The sequence below is a fragment of the Anas acuta genome, chromosome W, assembly GCF_963932015.1.
Source record: "Anas acuta chromosome W, bAnaAcu1.1, whole genome shotgun sequence".
Taxonomy (NCBI): domain Eukaryota; kingdom Metazoa; phylum Chordata; class Aves; order Anseriformes; family Anatidae; genus Anas; species Anas acuta.
The window spans coordinates 16,381,684-16,390,505 of record NC_089016.1 but is presented as its reverse complement, the minus strand read 5'-3'; positions in this window follow the sequence as shown (position 1 = coordinate 16,390,505).

The window sequence follows — 8,822 nt, the reverse complement described above, 5'->3', positions numbered from 1 at the left end:
GCATGGTGATCTACAAAGTAATACTGATTAGCTGAGGTTCATCAGTTTATACAGTTTACATTTCTGCCAGAAACGATATTAATCTGACAACTGATTTTCCAGTACATGAATTGGCAAGAGTGCATCCTTTAAAGCTTGCACATAAGAAAAACTTGGAAATAATCTTATTAGAAAGAGAAATTCTGAAATGGTCAAAAGAAAGTCAAATACAAAACAGAGAAACAGAGCTACCAAACTTAACATATTGGTATTATATTTTTAACTCTTTGAAGTCTGCCAATCTTCCAAAACAAAGGCATGTACAATTTTCAAAAGAAACACATTCACGACTAATGACAATGCTTTTTTTTTTTTTAATTGGTATGAGCACTATCATTCCTGTAAACCTATCGAGATGTTTTACTTCCAATTTGTAGCGTACATTTTTAAATTTACTATAGCTTATTTAGTTTGTCCTGAGTCTTTGAAAATAGCCAATTCTATTTCAGTCCAACAATTCAACTGGCTTCTGAAGAGTTAAAATGCAATCAGTATTTTTTTCAAATGGATTAAATACAATCAGTATTTGATTTAAAAAGATCTCTACCCTCTTAAAAAAAGAGAAAGAAAAGATGCCATTTTCCTTCAGAATTACATGCTTCAGAACCTAAAAACATACCTTTAAAATCACTTTAAAAACGTATTTTAAAAACACATCTGTTGAAAACACAAGTTTTGCACTACAGGTGAACCTTTACTTCACATTTTACTTTATCTTGCTTTTCAAGTCCAAGTTCATTTCTTGTTAAAATAAATACCTTTCTTATGGAAATTTTTTTTAACGTTTTCAAATTAAATTATTGCTAACAGATATAGTAAATAGATTATGTATGACAGAAGGAAAACAGCAGGTAAAAGTTGGTATCAGTGGAGAATGTGACCTCAGTTTTGTTACAGAAAGAATGAGATTTACTCATAGTTGGCACCTGCTCCCACTGAAGTATGGGACAAAGCCTCCCATATACTTTAATGGGAACTGAGTTTGGGGACTTTGACATGAAATTTTTCGACATAATTTGCCAGAAGAAACTGCTATATGAAAGGAAGGCTCAACAACTTTTAGCATGATTCAGCTTCTAAGTTGTTTTATGCAGAACAATTTTTTTCCCTTTTTTTATTTTTAAATAAATTATACTATCAGACCCTGAAACACTGACTTGTTGAAGGTGGCATTTTATTCCAGATTTTCAGCAAATCCGTTTTGTGTCAGTAAGATGCTCAGTGACATAGCTTGCATCTTTTTCTAAAAACTATTTTAAAAGATCACCTTTCTCTGAAAGTTAAAAATACAATGACAATACAAAACATTAATTACAAAAGAAATTATATAGCCAGCAAAAAATGCATAGTGAACCACAACTGCCTATTCTTACTTTAAAGAAGGCAAAATGTTTTTTAAAAGTATCCATCAACATTTGGAATTGTTACACAGAGAACTTTGTACAATCAAAAGGGACAGATACAGAACTTCCTTTTAATCATTGCTGAAAACCGAATGTAATTACAGAACCCTCTACTTACATCTACGTGCTGTGAAATGGAACAGTGAAAGCGAACTATATTAAAATAGATCCTGAGTGCCTCAGCTGCTAATATTGCTGAAAAAGTGCTCCAAATAAAATAAAAATCACCTATCTGCTAAATAATCATGCAGATTTAAAGAAAACTGCTTTGGTGTTGACATAGGGCCAGATATTTGAAAAGACACAGTTTACAAATCTCTGTATAAATTGTGAAATGTTGCATACTGAGTTAGGTAAAGATCTTGATTTGTAAATCACATACTTGGTAGGGTCCTCCACTGGCCTTGAGTACTTGATATACCTGTAGTTAAGGCCAGCAGAATAACAAAAGTTACTGTGCTTAACTGCAGTGCAAAACAGTTACTGTATATTCAGTAGCATCTTCTTCAGTATATCAGCCTTACACATAATTAGCTACCACATAGTGCAGAAGACTGGGTGTTTCAGCAGCTCCCTTGATGGGGGTCTGTCCTGAGGTTGAAGTTCTAAACACTGAAGACTCACATCCCTCAAACCAGGAGACAGATGTGAAGGGATTGATGGAGCAGTAGTTGCACTAGCAATCTAAACACAGTGAAAATATTTTCTTTTTTTTTCTGAGAAGTGTCTTTTAAGCCCCCTCTTCTACCCCAAAAACTTTCAATAACCTGATTATATTCAGCTGACGAGTTATACTATGTATTTTTATCCCCTTAGCATATTTCACACTTCAGTTTGAGTATTACATTAAATGTCATTTTATAAAATGGGTATTAAGTTCCATTTATGCATCTTTCACCAATAACATATGCTCTCTTGGTTTTTGCAGTTTGCCTTACTCCTTGCACTTTTCTCTAAATTTATTTCTTGCAGCAAGATTATGCAGTGACTAACTGCAAGACAGACCATAAGAAAAGTTCTTATGCCATAACTGTGGGTATTTTTAGTCCACTTGCCGTCAGTGTTAACTGCCATAACTGTCCTGGTTTCAGTTAGAACAGAGTTAATTTTCTTCCTAGTAGCTGGTAGAATGCTATGTTTTGGCTTAGGATGAGAAGAGTGCTGATAACACCCCGATGTTTTAATTGTTGCAGAGCAGTGCTTATACTAAGCCAAGGACATCTCAGCTTCTTGCTCTGTCCTGCCAGCAGGCAGGCTGGGGGTGCAGCAAGAGCTGGGAGGGAACAGACCCAGGACAGGTGACCCAAACTAGCCAAAGGGGTATTCCATATCATCTGACATCATGCTAAACAATATATAGGGGTGGCTAGCCGGGGGAGGGGGGCTGGACTGCTCGGGGTTAGGCTGGGCATCGGTCAGCAGGTGGTGAGCAATTGCATTGTGCATCACTTGTTTGTACACATTATTAGTAGTAGTACTATTATCACCATTGTATTATTATTATTGTTATTGTTATTATTGTTGTTGTTGTTGTCGTTATTATTATTATTATTATTATTGTTATTATTGTTATTATTGTTATTATTATTATTATTTTCCTGTCTTATTAAACTGTCTTTATCTCAACTCACAAGCTTCACTTTCCATTTCTCTCCCCCGTAACAGAGAGGGAGGGGAGAGGATGAGCGAACGGCTGTGTGGTGTTTAGCTGCTGGCCGGGTTAAACAACGACAGAGGGTGGTGAAGGAGAAAGGGAGAGTGATCAAGTAAGAAAAAATATCTTCCCCTTTCCCCTCCACAGATTGACTCCCTAATGAAAAAAGGCAACAGGTATAATTGCTAATAGTTTCCAAGATACGGTTTCCAAAGTATAGAGTCGACGATGTTACTGAGTACAAATAACAAGTTAGAGTCATGACCAGATATTTCATCATCTCATAAGCCACTGTTACAACACACAGTACCATAATGATCTGAAACCAGGGCCTGGAGAGGATAAACAACATGACCGAGAGCACATATGGAAAATCATGTGCTATAATACTCAATTTGGAAAACAGGTGCAGCAGAGTTGAGATTAAAGCAATCAGCATTATGACAAGTAACTATTAAGCAGGTCTAATACCAATTTTAGTTTAACACACTCTGGTCAGATCTGCCGTTATCTCAACCTTTCAGGCCCCACGTTGGGCGCCAAAAGGACTGTCATGGTTTAACCCGGCCGGCAGCTAAACACCACACAGACGTTCGCTCACCCTCACTTTATCTCAAGTGAGTTGAGATAAAGACAGTTTAATAAGACAAAATAATAATAATAATAATAATAATAATAATAATAATAATAATAATAATAATAATAGTACAATGATGATAATAGTACTGCTACTAATAATGTGTACAAACAAGTGATGCACAATGCAATTGCTCACCACCTGCTGACCGATGCCCAGCCTAACCCCGAGCAGTCCGGCCCCCTCCCCCCGGCTAGCCACCCCTATATATTGCTTAGCATGACGTCAGATGGTATGGAATACCCCTTTGGCTAGTTTGGGTCACCTGTCCTGGGTCTGTTCCCTCCCAGCTCTTGCTGCACCCCCAGCCTGCCTGTTGGCAGGACAGAGCAAGACGCTGAGATGTCCTTGGCTTGGTATAAGCACTGCTCTGCAACAATTAAAACATCGGGGTGTTATCAGCACTCTTCTCATCCTAAGCCAAAACACAGCATTCTACCAGCTACTAGGAAGAAAATTAACTCTGTTCTAACTGAAACCAGGACATCTATCCACCCCTTATTCCATACCATTTATGTCATGCTCAGGTTACACTCTTTTCCATACATTCTAATTAGTCACCATTTTCATCTAGGGTATATAGTAGTCATGGTAGTGATAACATACAGTATTATATAGTAATTAACATGGTACAATTCAATTCATGGGCTATTCTCACCCAGTATTAAATCTCCTTGAGGTACACACTGGACCTCCCCATTCTTTTGCATTACCTACCAAGTGCATCCAGGTCCCTGAGCAAAAGCAATTCCACGAATGGGTTTGCCTTTTCCTGAGGCAGGAGTAGCCCAGACTGTTTTACCCAGCATATTTCTTACATGCACTATAGAAACTTTATCCTCTTCTACAGTACGTAACAGGTTGGATTGGGCAGGTCCAGCTCGGTTGGCAGATCCCCTAGTATTGACTAACCAGGTGGCCTTTGCCAAATGCGTATCCCAATTTTTGAATGTCCCAGAGCCCATTGCTTTCAATGTAGTCTTTAACAGTCCATTGTATCGTTCAACTTTCCCAGAGGCTGGTGCATGATAGGGGATGTGATACACCCACTCAATACCATGTTCTTTGGCCCAAGTGTCTATAAGGTTGTTTCGGAAATTAGTTCCATTGTCTGACTCTATTCTTTCTGGGGTGCCATGTCACCATAGGACTTGCTTTTCAAGGCCCAGGATAGTGTTCCGGGAGGTGGCATGAGGCACAGGATATGTTTCCAGCCATCCGGTGGTTGCTTCCACCATTGTATGTGGCACTTGCCATTGCGAGTTTGAGGGAGTGTGATGTAATCAATCTGCCAGGCCTCTCCATATTTATATTTCAGCCATCGTCCTCCATACCAAAGAGGCTTTGACCATTTGGCTTGCTTGATTGCAGCACATGTTTCACAGTCATGAATAACCTGTGCTATAGCATCCATGGTCAGGTCCACCCCTCGTTCACGAGCCCATCTGTATGTTGCATCTCTGCCTTGATGGCCTGAGGTGTCATGGGCCCATTGGGCTATAAATAATTCACCTTTATGCTGCCAATCCAGGTCCACCTGAGGTACTTCAAACTTAGCAGCATGATCCACCTGCTGGTTGTTTTGATGTTCTTCAGTAGCCCGATTCTTGGGCACATGAGCATCTACGTGATGTACTTTCACAGCCAGGTTCTCTACCCGAGCAGCAATATCTTGCCACAATGCAGCAGCCCAGGTGAGTTTGCCCCTGCGCTGCCAGTTGTTTTGCTTCCATTGCTGTAACCATCCCCACAGGGCATTTTCTACCATCCATGAATCGGTGTAGAGATAGAGAACTGGCCATTTTTCTCGTTCAGCAATGTCTAAAGTCAGCTGAATGGCCTTCACTTCTGCAAAATGACTCGATTCACCTTCTCCCTCAGCAGCTTCTGCAACTCGTCGCGTAGGACTCCATACAGCAGCCTTCCATCTCTGATGCTTCCCCACGATACGACAGGACCCATCAGTGAACAGGGCATATTTCTTCTCATTCTCTGGTAACTGGTTGTACAGTGGGGCTTCTTCAGCACGACCCACCTCCTCCTCTGATGATATCCCAAAGTATTTGCCTTCTGGCCAGTCCATAATCACTTCCAAGATTCCTGGGCGACTGGGGTTTCCTATTCGTGCCCGCTGAGTAATCAGTGCAACCCACTTGCTCCATGTAGCATCAGTTGCATGATGCGTAGAAGAGACCCTTCCTTTGAACATCCAGCCTAGTACCGGCAATCGGGGTGCTAGGAGGAGCTGCGCTTCAGTACCGACCACCTCCGAAGCAGATCAAACTCCTTCATATGCTGCCAATATCTCCTTTTCAGTTGGAGCATAGCGTGCCTCAAATCCTCTGTATCCCCGACTCCAAAACCCCAGGGGCCGACCTCGAGTTTCCTCAGGTTCTTTCTGCCAGAGGCTCCAGGTGGGGCCGTTCTCCCCGGCTGCAGTGTAGAGCACATTCTTTACATCTGGTCCTGTTCAAACTGGCCCAAGGGCTACTGCATGGACTATTTCCTGCTTGATTTGTTCAAAGGCTTGTCGTTGTTCAGGGCCCCATTCAAACTCATTCTTCTTACGGGTTACTTGGTTGAGCGGGTTTACAATCAGACTGTAATTTGGGATGTGCATTCTCCAAAACCCCACAACACCTAGGAAAGTCTCTGGTTTTTTTTGTTGGTTGGTGGAGACATAGCTGTTATTTTGTTGATCACATCCATTGGGATTTGACGACGTCCATCTTGCCATTTTATTCCTAAAAACTGGATCTCTCGTGCAGGTCCTTTGACTTTATTTTGTTTTATGGCAAAACCGGCTTTCAGAAGGATTTGGACTATTTTCTTCCCTTTCTCGAAAACTTCCTCTGCTGTGTCACCCCACACAATAATGTCATCGATGTACTGCAGGTGTTCAGGAGCTTCCCCCTGCTCTAGCGCAGACTGGATCAGTCCATGGCAAATGGTAGGGCTGTGTTTCCACCCCTGGGGCAGCCGATTCCAAGTATATTGGACTCCCCTCCAAGTGAAAGCAAATTGTGGCCTGCACTCTGCTGCTAGAGGGATGGAGAAAAATGCATTAGCAATATCAATTGTGGCGGTACGCCACAATTGGCTGCCTTCGATTCAAGTTCGTACTGAAGTTCCAGCATGTCCGGCACTGCAGCACTCAGTGGTGGCGTCACTTCGTTCAGGCCGCGATAGTCCACTGTTAGTCTCTACTCACCATTAGACTTTCACACTGGCCATATGGGACTATTAAAAGGTGAATGAGTCTTGCTGATCACTCCTTGGCTCTCCAATTGACGAATTAGCTTATGGATGGGAATCAGGGAGTCTCGGTTGGTGCGATATTGCCGCCCGTGCACAGTTGTGGTAGCGATTGGCACTTGCTGTTCTTCGACCCTCAGCAACCCCACAACAGAGGGGTCCTCTGAGAGACCAGGCAAGGTAGACAATTGTTTAATGCCCTCTGTCTCTAAGGCAGCTATACCAAAAGCCCACCGAAACCCTTTTGGGTCCTTGAAATATCGTCTTCTAAGATAGTCTATGCCAAGGATACATGGAGCATCCGGGCCAGTCACAATGCAGTGCTTTTCCCACTCATTCCCAGTCAGACTCACTTCAGCCTCCAATACAGTCAACTGCTGAGATCCCCCTGTCACTCCACAAATATAGATGGGCTCTGGTCCTTTATAGCTCGATGGCATTACAGTACATTGTGCACCGGTGTCTACTAGAGCCTTATACTTCTGTGCGTCTGATGTGCCAGGCCATCGAATCCACACAGTCCAATAAACTCGATTGTCCTTTTCCTCCCCCTGGCTGGAGGCAGGGCCCCCCTAATCCTGGTCAGAATCTTCTTCGTTTCTGTGTTTGAAGGACTGTCTGCTGGAAGTTGGAGCAGCAAACTTTTCAGAGAATCCCTTTTTCCCGACTGTTTTCTTTTGCAACTCACGTACCCGTGCCTCTAGGGTCGCGGTAGATTTTCCATCCCATTTTCTCATGTCCTCTCCATGGTCTCGTAAGTAAAACCACAGGGTGGCACGGGGTGAGTACCCACCATATCGTCTTCCTTGCATGGATGAACGCCTACCCCTGATAGCTGAGACACTGCTTTGTACAGGTGCAGAGGAGAATAATCTCTCTTCAAGTTGGTGAACCTTTTCAGAAAGTTTCTCCACAGTGTTCTCTTTTGGTCAGTGGACACTGGTTTGTTCAGGTGGGGTGGAAGATAGATTCTCTTTAAGTTGGTGGAAGTCTTCAGAAAGTTTCTCCACAGCTGAGACGCAGGCCTGTAAGGAAGAGGAGAGACTTTCTTCGTACTGCCGAAGTTGTTTAGCCACTTCATCCACTGTGGGTTCTTCATCATCTTTCCAGGCCATTATTGCCAATGAGCTGGCATATGATGATGGTGCACTCCATACAAACTTGCCTGGTGTCTCAGAGGACCTTTCTAGCATCCTGGTTGGGGGCTGTTATAGACCACCGAACCAGGATGAGGAGACTGATGAGGAGTTCTACAGGCAGCTGACAGAAATTGTGAAATCATCGGCGCTTGTTCTCATGGGGGACTTCAACTTCCCTGACATATCCTGGAAACACAACACAGCCCAGAGAAAGCAGTCTAGGAGGTTTCTGGAGAGCATGGAAGATAACTTCCTGACGCAGCTGGTTAGTGAGCCTACCAGGGGTGGTGCCCCACTAGACCTTCTCTTCACAAACAGAGAAGGATTGGTGAGAGATGTGGTGGTCGGGAGCTGTCTTGGGCAGAGTGACCACAAAATGGTGGAGTTCTCTATTCTTGGCGAGGCCAAGAAGGGGACCAGTAAAACTGCTACATTGGATTTCTGGAGGGCTGACTTTGAGCTGCTCAGGATACTGGTTGGCCGAGTCCCTTGGAAGGCGGTTCTGAAGGGCAGAGGAGTCCAGGAAGGCTGGGCACTCTTCGAGAAGGAAATCTTAATGGCGCAGGAGCGGTCTGTCCCCATGTGCCCAAAGACGAGCCGGCGCGGAAGAAGACCGGCCTGGCTCAACAGAGAGTTGCAGCTTGAGCTTAGGAGAAAAAAGAGGGTTTATAATCTTTGGAAAAAAGGGCGGGCCA